This window comes from Lissotriton vulgaris, chromosome 7 (genome assembly GCF_964263255.1).
Source record: "Lissotriton vulgaris chromosome 7, aLisVul1.2, whole genome shotgun sequence".
In the NCBI taxonomy this organism is placed as follows: domain Eukaryota; kingdom Metazoa; phylum Chordata; class Amphibia; order Caudata; family Salamandridae; genus Lissotriton; species Lissotriton vulgaris.
The window spans coordinates 1090410116-1090424482 of record NC_141695.1 but is presented as its reverse complement, the minus strand read 5'-3'; positions in this window follow the sequence as shown (position 1 = coordinate 1090424482).

Genomic DNA, 14367 nt, shown 5'->3' with positions numbered 1-14367 from the left:
TTAAAGATGCCTGGTCTTAGCAAGTTTAGGAAGTTTTGTTGTCTTGGTTGCAATAGAAATACCCGGCTGGAGGACTCTTGTCCGATTCTTCCGGTTGGAACTCCTACTTATGAGCTCTATTCGAAACATGGTGTTGGCCCTATTACCTTTAAATAGGCATGGATTCGATACACAAAGCAAGATGGTGTTCTGCAGTGGCCACAAAATGGTAGTTTTGAGCCTGACATATTAGACAATCTAGAAGCAATTTTGTTTAAAAGAAAAGCCCCGCCGGCAATGTTTGACTCTTTCCGCCTCTGGCGTAAGGAAGCCAAACAGAGAGAAATTAAACAGGCACAAAGAGATAAGAAAGCTAAAGGTATGATGATTATACAGTCTGCCCAGCAGTTTAAAGAAAATGAGATTGATCGGGTGATTGTAGTCTCACAAAGACAGCATCGTATGGCAATAGATAGATGTTATCCTGTGTTGCCTACTTCTCCACAGAGTAAGGATCTTGACAAAGATCCCTTAATGTCCCATTTGTTGAGATTGCCTCCGCCCTATGTACCAGGTGCTAATGCACCTCCATTGTTACCCCTTGTCCAGCAACCTGTTGTTCAGCCAGTTGATCCGGCTCTTCCACAATTGCCCCTTCCAGTATTGCCACCCCCGCCTCCTTTGCCACCAACTTCTGTATCTCAGTCTCCTTTACCCTTGGTTTCTCTTGTAACTGTCAGCCCCTCTCCTGCTGTGCTTAATACCTTGTCTCCCGTTTTACTGTCAGATTTTCCCACAGCTCGTAAACGATTGGTCGACACTGTTTCTGGACTTTTCTTCCCCCTCTTTGGGTCTTTTAACCTGACTCCTGCTCTTTCTCGAAGGCAATCCAGTAGTCAACTTCCAGGTTCCAACGAGCAAATTGTGTTGGACTCTCTTGCTCACAAATGGATCATGAGTTTTCCACAGTATAATGTGCACGATATCATGAGCACCTTTCTCCAGTGGAATGCGCCCACGCAGAGATATGTTTTTAATGTTATGTGTGACAATCTTGTCAAAGGATTGGAGGATATGGATTTGGGTTTAGCTCCCCAGGGTTTGTTAGACGTACAGGCTAAATTTGATAAAGGACTTATTGTGGATTCTGAAGTTGAGGACTCTGTAAGGACACTTGTCACTTTCAGGTCTTTATTTTCTTCTCAGACTATTCTTGAACCTGATCCTGCAGTTAGACAGAAAATTAAACATTATCCTATGAGTGAATTTCTTCCAGTATGGAGAGAAGAGGTTCCACAGGTAGGCGCTACTCCACGTATCCCTGCTCATTTCCAGCATATATGGGTACATGTCCCTGGAAACGATCTGAAGTTTTGGCGCTTAAACAGTCTTTACCGGACCCTCGTAAAAATCTTGCTGGGTATTAAAAAGAGCTGTCTCAGACTGTTGATGCGTGTATTATGAATTTGGCCGATATTGATATGCTGATGGGAAATGTAGTCCCACAAGCGTTATGGGCTTGGATTCGTAGGGAAGACCACGACCAAGCTTTAGGTGGTAATTGGGCTGCTATAACTGCCGCGGATGCAGCACAGGTAGGTGGTGCTAAACCCAATGATTTGATTGCACAGTTGCCTGGTAGGATCATCACTTTGCCTCAGCCGCCGGAGAGACCCGATTTATAACGTTTTTCTCAGCGAAATACCTTCAATCACCCCCCAGAAGTATTTGCTTGCTTCTTTTGATAGCCAAACGAATAATTTTGGATTTGAATATTTAAAATAGGATACTTAGACACTTAAATAACATTTTGAATTAGATAAGCCTATCAATTGCCCATAGTGCAATAGTGCATAGTGCTGATTTTAATCTTCAAATTTATCTTTCTCACTTCCCTTTATTTTTAAGTAAACACCAAAAAAAAAAAGGAGTTTGTTAGATTCTGTGTATAAAAAAAAAAAAGAGAGAGAGGAGGTTTAAGAGAGCAGAAACCTTATTATCTAAACTTTACTAATATCCCCCTTTTCGCTCTACCAATATTACTTCACCATGTCTGACATAGATTCAGATGACGCCACTGCGAGTTCGTCTGCACCTGTCGGCGATTCGCTGAAGAAATTCCTTCAACAGGAGATCAAATCCTGTATGATGTCATCTCTCAAAGAAGTCATGCTCTCTAAGAGACCGTGTGATTCCCAAGATCCCCCTATTCACGGTAAGAGACCCAAAAAAACGAAACATTGCGAAAGCACTAAAGGCCCTAGCGCCTCTGATTGTACGGGAGGTCCTAGCACCTCAAATTGGATGGGAGGCCACTGCGCTCCACTTGAACCTGATGTCCCTCGGGACACTCCCTTGATCGGTGTCCTTGGCGGCGCAAATGTGTACGGTGTCCCTCGCGGCACACTTTGGAATAGTGCTAACCAAAAAAAGATTTCTGGTTTTGACTCCTCCTCCTCCTCCTTTGATGACAACTCCTCCAAAGACCTCTCTGACGAATTCGTCTTTGACCTAGATGAGGTTCAACAAGACTTCAATTCTCAACCTGATCCCGAGCCTGGCTCCAAAAATATTATTTTGAATCCTATCGGAGAAGAGATGTTCTCTCCCCTGAACATCTCCCACCCTAATAGCTCAAAGTGGTTCCCACTGGAACACGTTTCCCAGTTTGTAACAAGTTGGTTGAGAAACCTTCTAGACAGAAACACTAGAAACACAATGAGATCTGAATCCCCCAGACCTACCATTGAGGAGAGAGTCTGTCAAACTCCAAACTTAGACCCAGACCTTATCAAATTCCTCTTTAAATTAGGACGAGATCCTAGAAAAGGTCTGGAGAGAGCTCGTAAAGGCTGCCAAGACCATCTTTTAGATGTCTTAGGACCACTCGTTAGAATCTTGGATATGGCCGAACAATCCCACCTCTCCTCTACTCCCCTGAACGTTGATCTCGTTCGAGGATGGAGCCAAAGGGCTCTTGTTCTCCTTGGCAATGGTAATTCCAGTTTAAACGTTGAAAGAAGGAGGTCCATTTTAAACAAAATGAATCCCAAATTAGGTGATATGGCAGAGAAGGAACCCTCCCAAAACCCTAACGGCCTTCTTTTCGGGGAGGATATAATTAAAGGGATTGGCAAATACGTCTCTACCTTCACTGCTCTCGATAGGGCTCAAAATAACCTGAGACGAGTGTTTAACACAAACCTTTTTGGTCAGGCCGGCAGAAGGGGTCGCTCTTCCGGCCGAGGCAATCAACGACCCTACTCATTCAGAGGAACTGGAAGGGGCTTCTACCCCCCTAGACAACCCTTCTTTCCCCAAAGAGGAAGGGGTCCAAGAAACCGCGGTTCCAGAGGTCGTGGCACTCCCAACACCTCCAATTCTACCAGTAAGTACTATTCCTTCTTCTTCTTTCCCTCCCATAGTAGGGGGCAGACTAAAACAGTTTTATCATGTTTGGAATTCAATCACCCAAGACCCATAGGTTCTAGAAACCGTCATGGGCTTCAAAATAGATTTTCTAGACATCCCCTTCCAATCACGCTTACCCCAACCCTTTGTCCTTTCACAAGATCAGGAAAAGATTGTGGAGGAAGAAGTTATTTCTATGCTCAAAAAGGGCGCAATAGTAGAAGTTCCCTGGTCCGACACGAGATTCATAAGCACACTTTTTCTTGTTCAGAAAAAGGACAAAGGGTGGAGACCGGTAATAAACCTATGAGAAGTCAACAAATTTCTGGTTTACCGTCATTTCAAAATGGAAGGTATCCACCTTCTAAGGGATCTCCTTCTCGAAGGAGATTGGATGGTCAAGTTAGACCTGAAGGATGCCTACTTCACCATCCCTATGTACAAGGAACATCAACCTTTCCTTCAATTTGCTTGGAAAGAACGTCTTTACCAATTCCAAGCTCTTCCCTTCGGCCTCTCTTCTGCCCCTTGGTGTTTCACCAAGATCATGAAGTGTATTGTTACAATTCTAAGAGAAAGGGGTATCCGTCTCATCATTTACCTGGACAATATTCTTATCATGTCCCAATCCCATTCAGACCTCCTAAGAGATCTAGAAACTTCAATGAACTTAATCAAGAGTCTAGGATTCATCATCAACAAAGAGAAATCCATTCTCTCTCCCTGCAAGACCATAGATTTCCTTGGCTTCACTCTGGACACCGTGAAATGTCTTCTCCTTCTTCCTACCAAGATGATTGCCAAGATCCGGAAGGAGATCAGATCCGTCTTGAAACAAGAGTCTTTAACGCTCCGCGAACTAGCCAGACTTCTTGGGCTTCTTTCTTCTTCCATCCAGGCCATTTTACCCGGCCCTTTGAATTACCGCGCGCTTCAGAGAATAAAGAGAAAAGCGCTCAATTCAGGCTTATGGTACAGGGATCTTGTCTCTCTGGGCCCAGATGCCAGAGCAGAGCTCTTTTGGTGGCTGGAGAACTTAGGCGCCTGGAATGGCAAAGCTATCTTTGGCTCATCCCCGGATTTTGTCCTAGAATCAGACGCCAGTCTCCATGGCTGGGGTGCACGTCTAGAAGACCAGAACACCGGTGGGGTTTGGACCCTGACGGAATCTTCTCAACACATACATTTTCTGGAATTGACAGCTGGTTTATACGCTCTTATGAGTTTCAAACACTCCATTCAAGGGAGGTCTGTTGTTCTGAAAATGGACAACATTTCTGCTGTGGCCTATATCAATCGTCTTGGAGGAACGAAATCTGCAGATCCCTCCAATCTTGCCAGGAAACTTTGGATGTTCTGTCTGGAACACAAAATTTCCCTCAGGGCCGAATATCTTCCAGGGAAATCGAACATTTCTGCGGACTGGAATTCAAGATTCCTTCTAGACTTCTCAGACTGGAAACTCGATGTGAACGTCTTCAATTCCCTCTTCCACTTTTGGGGTCCCATAGACGTAGACTTATTTGCCAGCAGGCTTACCTTCCAGCTTCCCAACTACTTCAGTTGGATGCCAGACCCGGGCGCTCTTGCTGTGAACGCCTTTCTCCAACCATGGTCTAATTTCCTGGGTTATGCCTTTCCCCCTTTCGCCATGATTCAGAGAGTCTTCCAGAAAGTCAGATTGGAACAATGTCTTCTGATCCTAATTACTCCCTTTTGGCCGTCTCAAGCTTGGTTCCCGACAGCCCTGGAACTAGCATGCAACATTCCCTTTCTGATCCCAGCCTCTCCAGGCCTGGTCTCAAACGCAGACGGGGAAGATCATCGTCCTATTCTCGAGGGGAATTTGAACCTTCTTGCTTGGAAAGTGTCAGGCAATCTAACGAATTGTCTGGACTTTCGTCGACAGCTCTCTCTCTTCTCGGAGAATCTTGGGCACCAGGAACACACCTTAGGTATAACAACATTTGGAAGAAGTGGTTTCATTGGTGCCTGGAAAGGAGTCTCGATCCCGTGGAGGCTCCTGTCGTCAATATTGTAAATTTTCTGGTCGAACAATTTGACAGAGGCCTATCTTATCGTTCTATTAATTGTTTTAGGTCCGCAATCTCGGCGGGCCATTCCCCTATCAACGGTAAATCGGTAGGTAAAAATCCTATTATTTGAAGAGTCCTCAAGGGTATAAGACTGAGGAGACCTCCTAAACCTAAGTATCAGACCCTTTGGGATGTCAAGTGTATTTTAGACCTTTTTTTTTTTCTTGGCCAGATAACTCTTCCATTAGTAGAAAATTTCTCTCCTTCAAACTCGCCACTCTCTTGTGTCTAGTTTCCTGTAGAAGAGTCTCTGACATCAAAAGCTTAGACATTTCTAATAGATGTTATGATATTTTTGGTGTCAAGTTTGAATTACTTAGAAGGACTAAAACCATGTCAGATTTTATCTTTTATCCTCGTTTTGACACTTTCCCTAAACTTTGTGTTGTTGCTTGTATGAAAGAGTATGACGCTAGGATGTCTCTCCTTCGCCCTAAAGATGCAAATCAACTTTTAGTTTCTTTTGTGAAACCTTTTAAACCTGTTTCTTCCACCTCTATAGCTAGATGGGTTAAGTCTACCATGAGTCTTGCTGGTATCGACCTCTCTAAATTTCAAGCACATTCTATCAGAGGAGCTATGGCCAGTAAATCCTTTTGATCAGGTGGTAAGTTGGATGATATCCTGAAAGCTGCTGACTGGTCAAATGCTAACACCTTTGCTCGTCATTACTGCAAGCCTATCGAGCATATGTCTGATGTTGTCCTTCGGGGCTACGAACATGCATAATGTAGCCTTCGGTCTTGTAATGAAATTGCGATTCTCCTATTAACATGACCAGAGAATCTGGATTTCATTAAAGACACGGAGGCTGACATTATCCCTCCCTCCTCCCTTTTACAACTTTTGATATGTCTTTATGATTTTGAAATTATCGACTGCTTCAATTGTTGTTAATCTTTTATTATGCCTATGCTTCTGTTATCTTTTTGATTATGATGAGACTTTATAGCTCTCTAGGCTCTTGATTCTTAATCATTTCTTTCTTTCAGGCAATTCTGTTTGACCGGATGTCCATTGAGAAGCTTTCCATTGAGATTTTGGAGATACTGAAGTTCTTTCCTGGATGTTCTTCAAGCTCTTCTTGGTTCTCTCCGTTTATGAAGTTCTTTCCTGCTGCGATTCTTTTAAAAGAGGCAGATCACGGGTTCCCTAAGCAAGCGCGGAGATGCCCCAGGGTAAGTTGTGCGCTATATAAGTTTCATTCATTTCATTTCATTTCATCATATCCTGGATACATCCGTTGTTCATTGTTAACTCTAGAACTTATCCTTTATGATGTAGTGCGGCTGTGTGAGTTGCTTATTAAAGGATAATGCATAATGTCAGCCTCCGTGTCTTTAATGAAATCCAGATTCTCTGGTCATGTTAATAGGAGAATCGCAATTTGATTGCACAATTGCCTGGTAGGATCATCACTTTAATGAAAACGATGATGCCTGCCTTACGTGTTAACTGGGATAAGTTAACTGCGTGTAAACAGAAGAAAGATGAGAGTGTCTCCGATTTCTTTACCCGTTTCGAGGAGACGTTCATCGACAGTGATCAAGATATGAGTGCTGAGGGTGGACAGCGATTATTCATGGATAAATTTGTATTTAATTTACTTCCAGAATTATCGCATAAATTGAAAGACTCCGAAAGTTCGTGGGCTGTTTCTTCGTCTGCCCAGATATTAGCCACTGCTCAGTATTACGAGAATAGGGATAAGGAGGAAAAGGATAAAACAGAGAAAAAGACTAAAGAATTAAAAACAAAGGTTCTTTTGCAACAGGCTTATCCCCTCGTTCTGCTCAGCGCCAATTTCAACAGCCTCCCCAGTTCCAGAAGTTGTTACAGAAGCCTGAACTCTTTGTTCCGCGACCTTTGCTAGGTCCTAATCAATGTGCCTATTGTAAAGAGGAAGGTCATTTTAAGAATAGCTGTCTGGTTTTATTGCAGCGTAATGGTGGATTCCCAGGGCCCGAGGCCATGGTGGTTTTCAATCAGCACCCAGAGGTAGAGGGCGAGGTACGTTGCCTCAAGGACAGCGTTCCTTCCCCCCACAGAATTCTATGAATTATTTTGACCAGCAGAATACTCAGTCTGCGCATTATTACAATAACGACTATTGTGTTGAAAGTGAGAATAAGAATTTACACACTAGCTAGGACAGCCATGGACAAAGCAAGGGTGTCGTATCAGTTCCAGTGGATCAGAATGGGCCTTATGTTGAAGTTGTTGCATTGGGTGCTTCAGAGCCATTTCCTTTGGATACTGGTGCGATGAGAAGTTCTATCATTCACTCAAAACTCCCTGCGGTACCTTTGTCTGGCTTAACAAACGCTTCTGTAGGATTCTCTGGCGCCCCAGTTAGTAACCCGGTTTCTTGCCCTTTGCCTATCTCGATTGGTCCTTATGATTTGGAGGCCCCGCTCATTTTAACTACTGGTTGCGGCGAGGATTTGTTGGGTTTGGACTTATTGAAACGTCTATATGCAACATTGTATTGTTCCCCCTCTGGTGTACATCTTACTCTAGGTGAGAAATTGGTTTCTCCTATGTATTTGTCTAAGGACCAACTCCCACCCAAATTGCATTCTCTTCCTGCTACGCTTTGGGCTACAGGTCCGAATGATGTTGGTCTGCTCCAAATTTCACCTTACGTGGTTACTGTCAAGCCTAATGTTAAATTGCCAAGCATTCCTCAGTATAAAATTTCCAACGATGGTGAAAGAGCTTTGTTGGCTATCATCTATGATTTAGTTCAGAAGGGTGTGGTCGAAGAAACAAGAGGAAATGTTTGCAATAATCCTGTTCTACCTGTTCTTAAACGCACTGATCCTTCGCAGCTTCCTGTATATCGTTTTGTGATCGATCTTCGGGAGGTCAACAAGATTGTTGTCCCCCAGTTTCCTGTCGTCCCAGATATCACTGCCTTGCTCACAATGATACCTGCTTCAGCTGCCTGGTTCTCAGTTATTGATCTCAAAAATGCTTTCTTCAGCATTCCTATTGCTGAGGACAGTAGGGATATTTTTGACTTCTCTCTCGGAGGCCGAGGTTTCCGATTCAATCGTGCACCTCAAGGCTATTGTGAGAGTCCCTCTATTTATAGTCAGGCTTTGAAATCTCAGCTCGATGCTTTCACTTTGGCCCCAGGTGCTACTCTTATGCAGTATGTGGACGACTTGTTAGTTGCTGCTGATTCAGAGGATGTTTGTAAGAATGTGACTGTTTCGCTGTTGCGTCATTTGTCTGACCTGCATCACAAGGTGTCACCCTCTAAACTACAATATTGCCGCCAAGAGGTTACTTACTTAGGTCATCTCTTGTCGAAGGAGGGAAGGCGATTCACCCCAGAACGTATTCAAGCAATCGCACAAATGTCTGTGCCATCCACACAAAGGGAGGTGCGTGCCTTTCTGGGCATTACCTCTTATTGTAGACAGTGGATTCCAAATTTTTCTTTGTTGGCTAAACCTCTGCTGGCACTTACTCTGAAAGACACACCCCAACCTCTTCCTTGGACTGACAAATGTCAGAAGAGTTTTTCTGACTTACGTACTGCGTTGTGTTCTGCCCCTGTTTTAGGTACTCCGGATTACAGTAAGCCTTTCACACTCTACGTTCATGAAAGAGAAGGTTGCGCGTTGTCAGTTTTAACGCAACAATTTGCAGACAAACAGTGGCCATGTGCCTATTTTTTGGCTAAATTGGATCCAGTAGCCAAGGCATTGCCTAGTTGTCTCAAAGCTACAGCAGCAGCAGCGATCTCCATTTGTCAATCTGCTGGATTGGTACTGGATAACACTCTTGTTGTTATGGTACCACATGCAGTGGATACTCTTTTGAACAGAACGATTATACAACATCTCCTGAGTGCCGGCTTGTCTGGGTACGAGCTGACGCTCTTGGCTAGTCATATACATATCAAGCAGTGTAATACTTTGAATCCAGCAACACTGTTACCCATTCCAGAAGAGAAAGTCATCCAAGAACATCATGATTGTTTTCCCTGTACAGAGGAGGAAACAAAAGGCAGAATAGACTTAAAAGATACAACGCTCGTGGACGCGGATGGGATCCTATGGGTGGATGGGTCTAGTTTCAAGCTTCCCAATGGCGAGACAACTGCGGCCTATGCTGTTACCACCTTCTTTACAGTAGTGGAGACAGCACGCATTACACAGAATTCAGCCCAAGCAGCTGAGCTAATTACCCTGACGAGAGCGTGTGTGTTGGCTAAGGGAAAGAGAGTGAATGTTTACACCGATAGCCAATACGCCTTTGGCGTGGCTTATAGTTTCGGTCGTTTGTGGAAGGAAAGAAGATTCTTTACTTCCCATGGGGCTAAGATACAGCATGGTCAGTTGGTAACTGACCTTCTCGAATCACTTGCTTTGCCTACCCAAATAGCAATAGTGAAGTGTAGTGCACATAAAAGGATCACTGATGATGTGGGTCGCTGGAATATTAAACCCAACAGGAAAAGAGTGTTTGTTCCCATACATACATCTATTCACCTCATATTTCTTCACCGTTAGTGCCATCTCAAGGCACATATTTTGTCTGTCACGACAGAGCCTACACGTGGCTTCCCACCTACCTTTCAGGAACGTGTTATGTGGCTTTTCTTCTCCCTCTGACATACACTACTCCTTCAGGACATCACAGAAAAAGATATGGCAGAGGGGTTATCAATTCCAAAGACACAACAGGACAAGAAGGAGGGGCCTTTATCAAAGGGTTTCTTCCTTTCTGGGGCCCAATGGCCAATAGCAGAAACATTAGACAGTTAGTTTGTGTAGTTGAAGCTACCATAAATGTGACTTCTGGAGCCTAGAGTAATCTAACTGTCGAACCTCAGGCGGACCGCCTTATGACTTTGCAGAACCGGATGGTTCTAGACATTGTCCTTGCAGATCGTGGAGGAGTCTGTAAATTGATCGGGTCTAGTTGCTGCATTTATATTCCTGATAATGCCCTACGGTATACCAAGCCATCTCTAAATTGCATGAAATTTCCGAGTCTATTCACCAGGACACAGGAGATTGGTCTGTGATAGGATGTTTTTGGGGACTACTGTCCACATGGGGATGGAAGGTATTAACCTTCCTTGGAATGGTTTCGGCCATCATTTTTTCTAGTTGTCTTTGTTTACACTGTGGCCCTGCCATCTGCGGTCTTTGTGCCACCATGTGTGTCCGAAGGCCTGTGTCACAGAAAACAGAGAACATTAAAATGATGTTGCAGCAACAGCTCAACGACCTCATGGCCATTGACATCGACTCATACTAACTTGAGTTCTTTGTGTTTTGCCTGAGTAATGGCAAAAGAAGGGTCTGAGGTTCTTCGGTTTTCGACTTCGTCCTGTATTCGCCCGCCATTTTGTGTCCCGTTGCCATTTTGTGTTGCCCTCACTCAGGCAGCACGGCGAACGGAGTGTTTTTGCCTTTTCCAGCTGTTACGTTTCTCTTCTGTTAAAAAGTACCCCCCCTGCCCATGTTTACAAAACTGATGTCAGGGTCTGGCTGAGTCCACTAATCCATGTCTAGTTTGATTGATCCCTGTCTCGACTGATTGTTTGGCTTCCCCAATTCTTTCCTTACTTTATCTTATCCGGCTGGCCTTCGCTATTCTTTCCTTGTATTCTCTTGTTACATAACTTTCCTTTGAGGCACACAAATACGTCCTGTCACCTGCAAATTGGATTGAAGGCACTAGCACTGATTAACTTGTGGGAGGAGTGACACACAGGGTCTGAAAGAAGGGCGTATTGGGACACTTGATGGCTTGTTTTCCAACTTTTCCTATTGGTTAGCCTTGTTTGTATTGGGAGTATACGTTGTAAATATGTGTGCTATAAAAGATTGTGCGCCACGGAATATAGTGGCAGTCTCCTGAGAACCTACTCTGTACTTCTAGGACAACTGTACTTAGCTGCAGCTAATAAACCTGGTTTTCTACGCCTAACAGAGTGTCTCGTGTCTCTGTCCGACAAGGCAGGTGAACTCGGAGATTAAAGGTGTACCCTGCGCCGCCAGGCCCATAAGGCCTGGTACTTCAACGGTGCTGGCAGGAAACGGTGCAAGCAGCGGTGTCGTCGTTGCTCAAGAGCTGGCGTTGGCTGACGAATTGGAGTTGATGGTGCCGGCGTCGATAGGCCAAGGCTGCGGGATGAGGGTGGTACATCGTGTAAGTTTACGAGCGGTGCCCTCGAACCAAGTTACAAGCAGTGGCTTTAATTTTGTCGTGGAGTGGTGTCATCATGGAGGCCAAGGCGTCATTGTGAAGCGAGGCATTGCGGAGTACAGTGCCCACAGGTTGCGGTGTGAGTAACGGCTTGGTGGCGCCATCAGCAGGCATCGTCCGTGAGGCCGGGGTCGCGGTGTGGCATTGCAGCTGTGCTCTCGGCCGTGCCCAGGCTTAGGTGTGAAGCGAGGTGGTGCGGATTGCGGTGCCCACAGATCGCGGTGTGAGCAGCGGCTTGCTGGCAGCGTCAGCAGGCGTCAGTGAGACCAGGGTCGTGGTGCAGTGTTGCGGCGGCGCCCTCTGCGGTGCCTTCGAGACACAAGGTTGGCAGCGGCATCTCAGTTGTCCTCGAGTTGATTTTCTTCTTTTGCAGCACAAAACACAGAGTCCCCAGTGATGAGGGCAGAAGAGCTTGAAGTCTTTGCTGTTCCTGAGACTTTTTTAACAGGAGGCAAGCTCTACCTCAAGCCCTTGGAAAAACTGACAAAAGTAGATTGCAGAAAGTTCAGTCGAGTCCTTTCACTGCCCAAGACAGAAGCAGCCACTGCAGGCCAACACAGCATAGCACGCAGCAAAGTGGTACTTCCTCCTCACAGCTTCTCCAGCTCTTCTTCTTGGCAGTCTCTTGATCCAAAAGAGTTATAAATTTAAGGGGTCTGGGCCCCAGTATTTGAATCCAAAAGTTCTTTGATCCTCAAGGCAGAGGGTGTCTGTGCCCAGCCGGAACTAGTTCTGCCTTCTTTGGTGTGAATTCCTGGCAGGAGGTAGAGACGGCATTGTCAGAGGCAGACCAGACCCTTTGAGGTCCAAGGAAATATCCTCCCCATTCCCCCATTGCAGACCAGGTCTATTCAGCCCTTTCCTGACCCTACCTAGACCATTTGGAGCCCTCCTGCTTCCCAGCCTTCTGTCATCCGAAACTCACACAGGCAATCTACTTTCCAGCAGAGGCAGACGTGATGACTGAGCAAGAAAATACCTACTTTCTAAAAGTGGTGTATTCAAACACAGAATGTAAAAATCACCTTCACCAAAAGATGTATTTTAATATTCTGAGTTCAGGCATACTAAACTAGAATTTCTACCTTGTTCCCTGGCTCAGTTTAGGATTATAAGATGTTATAATCAAACTGCCCATTCTGACCTATGAGAACAGGTATCCTTGCAATAGTGAAAAACGAAATGGGCTGAAATTCACTATCAGGACATGCCACACACACCAGGGCATGTCCTATGTTTCACATACAGTGCACCCTGCCCAGAGGGATTGTTTGGGCCTACCTTAGGGGTGCCTGAAATGTATGAAAAGGGAAGGTTCCGGGCTGGCCAGTGTGTTCACAGGCCAAGTCGACATGACAGTTACAAACTGCCTGCAGAATCTGTAATGGTAGGTCTGAGGTACCTTTGCAAGGCTACTCACGTGGGTGGCACAATCCGTGCTGCAGACCCATGTTTTGCATTTGATTCCCAGGCCCTGGCACACTCAGTGCACTGTACTAGGGGCTGACAAGAAAACCAAACAGCCAATCAGGGAAACACCAATCCATAACATACTTTACCACTGATCAGCAGTGTGAAAAGTGCGCAGAAACACTACACCAGCAAAAACAGAGTAAAAAATTGGGTGGGCAGTAAGCAAAAACTCAGGGGAAACACATCAAAAGATGCCAAGTCTAACACGGAGGTATTCATACACAGCATATAGCTTGCTCCCCCTTATATTCTATGTGAGTAAATTAGGGTCTGACATAAAAGTAGCTGGGTGAATACGGAGTGGGAGGGTTAAGAGAAGTCCCATCTGGGCACATTGTATACAGTAAGATGTGACTGCCTGCAGTCTCCCCTACCTGAGACCATGTATCCTGTGTAGGCCTGCAAAATAAGAACAAAATGTACCCAAATACAAAGGGCAACAGGCAACAAGCCCCCATCCAAACTGTTTATTGAAAACACCAGCCATATTGCATAGGGGCAGATTTCTGCCAAAGTTTAATGAAGTGCTTTCTGAGGCCAATGTCTAGGAGGACAGTAGAAAGGCACCCACTATCAGGAAGCAAAGTTGAAGTTATTGCGTCTCTCAACAAGCAGTGTTGTGCGGACCTTACTGGCGGGATAACTGGATTACTGGAAAGTAGACTTTAAGCATCGCTATCATGGAACCTCATCAGATAGAGTGGTGAGAGCATTGAAGATATTTTGCAGTTTGGGGAATTCTATCACACTCCATTGGGGAATTCTATCACACTCCATTGGAGCCTACGTATCAAGTTGTCAGTGCTTTGAAGCACAACTTCTCCTGGGGCCAACAATCCTGAAAGTGAGACAATGGATCCCGAGGATTCCATGCCACTGATGTGGCTTCCTGACCATTTGCATGATAAGCCAAACTCTCTACACTATGTTGCCTCCTCCAGGGCACACCTCCTATCAATGTCAGCATCATTGGGAATGGCATCCATGATGTGCCAGTGAGACCATTTATGCTGGTATCTCTGCTGAGGACGTGCTCCAGTCTTCCTGTCCGATGTCCCATACTTGGTTATCTGGCACTCCAACCATTCCCATACCTCTGCTGGATCATAGAAAAAGTGAAATTTGTGTTCTACCACAATGTTGAGTCTTGCAGGAAAGAGCAGTGAATATGTGA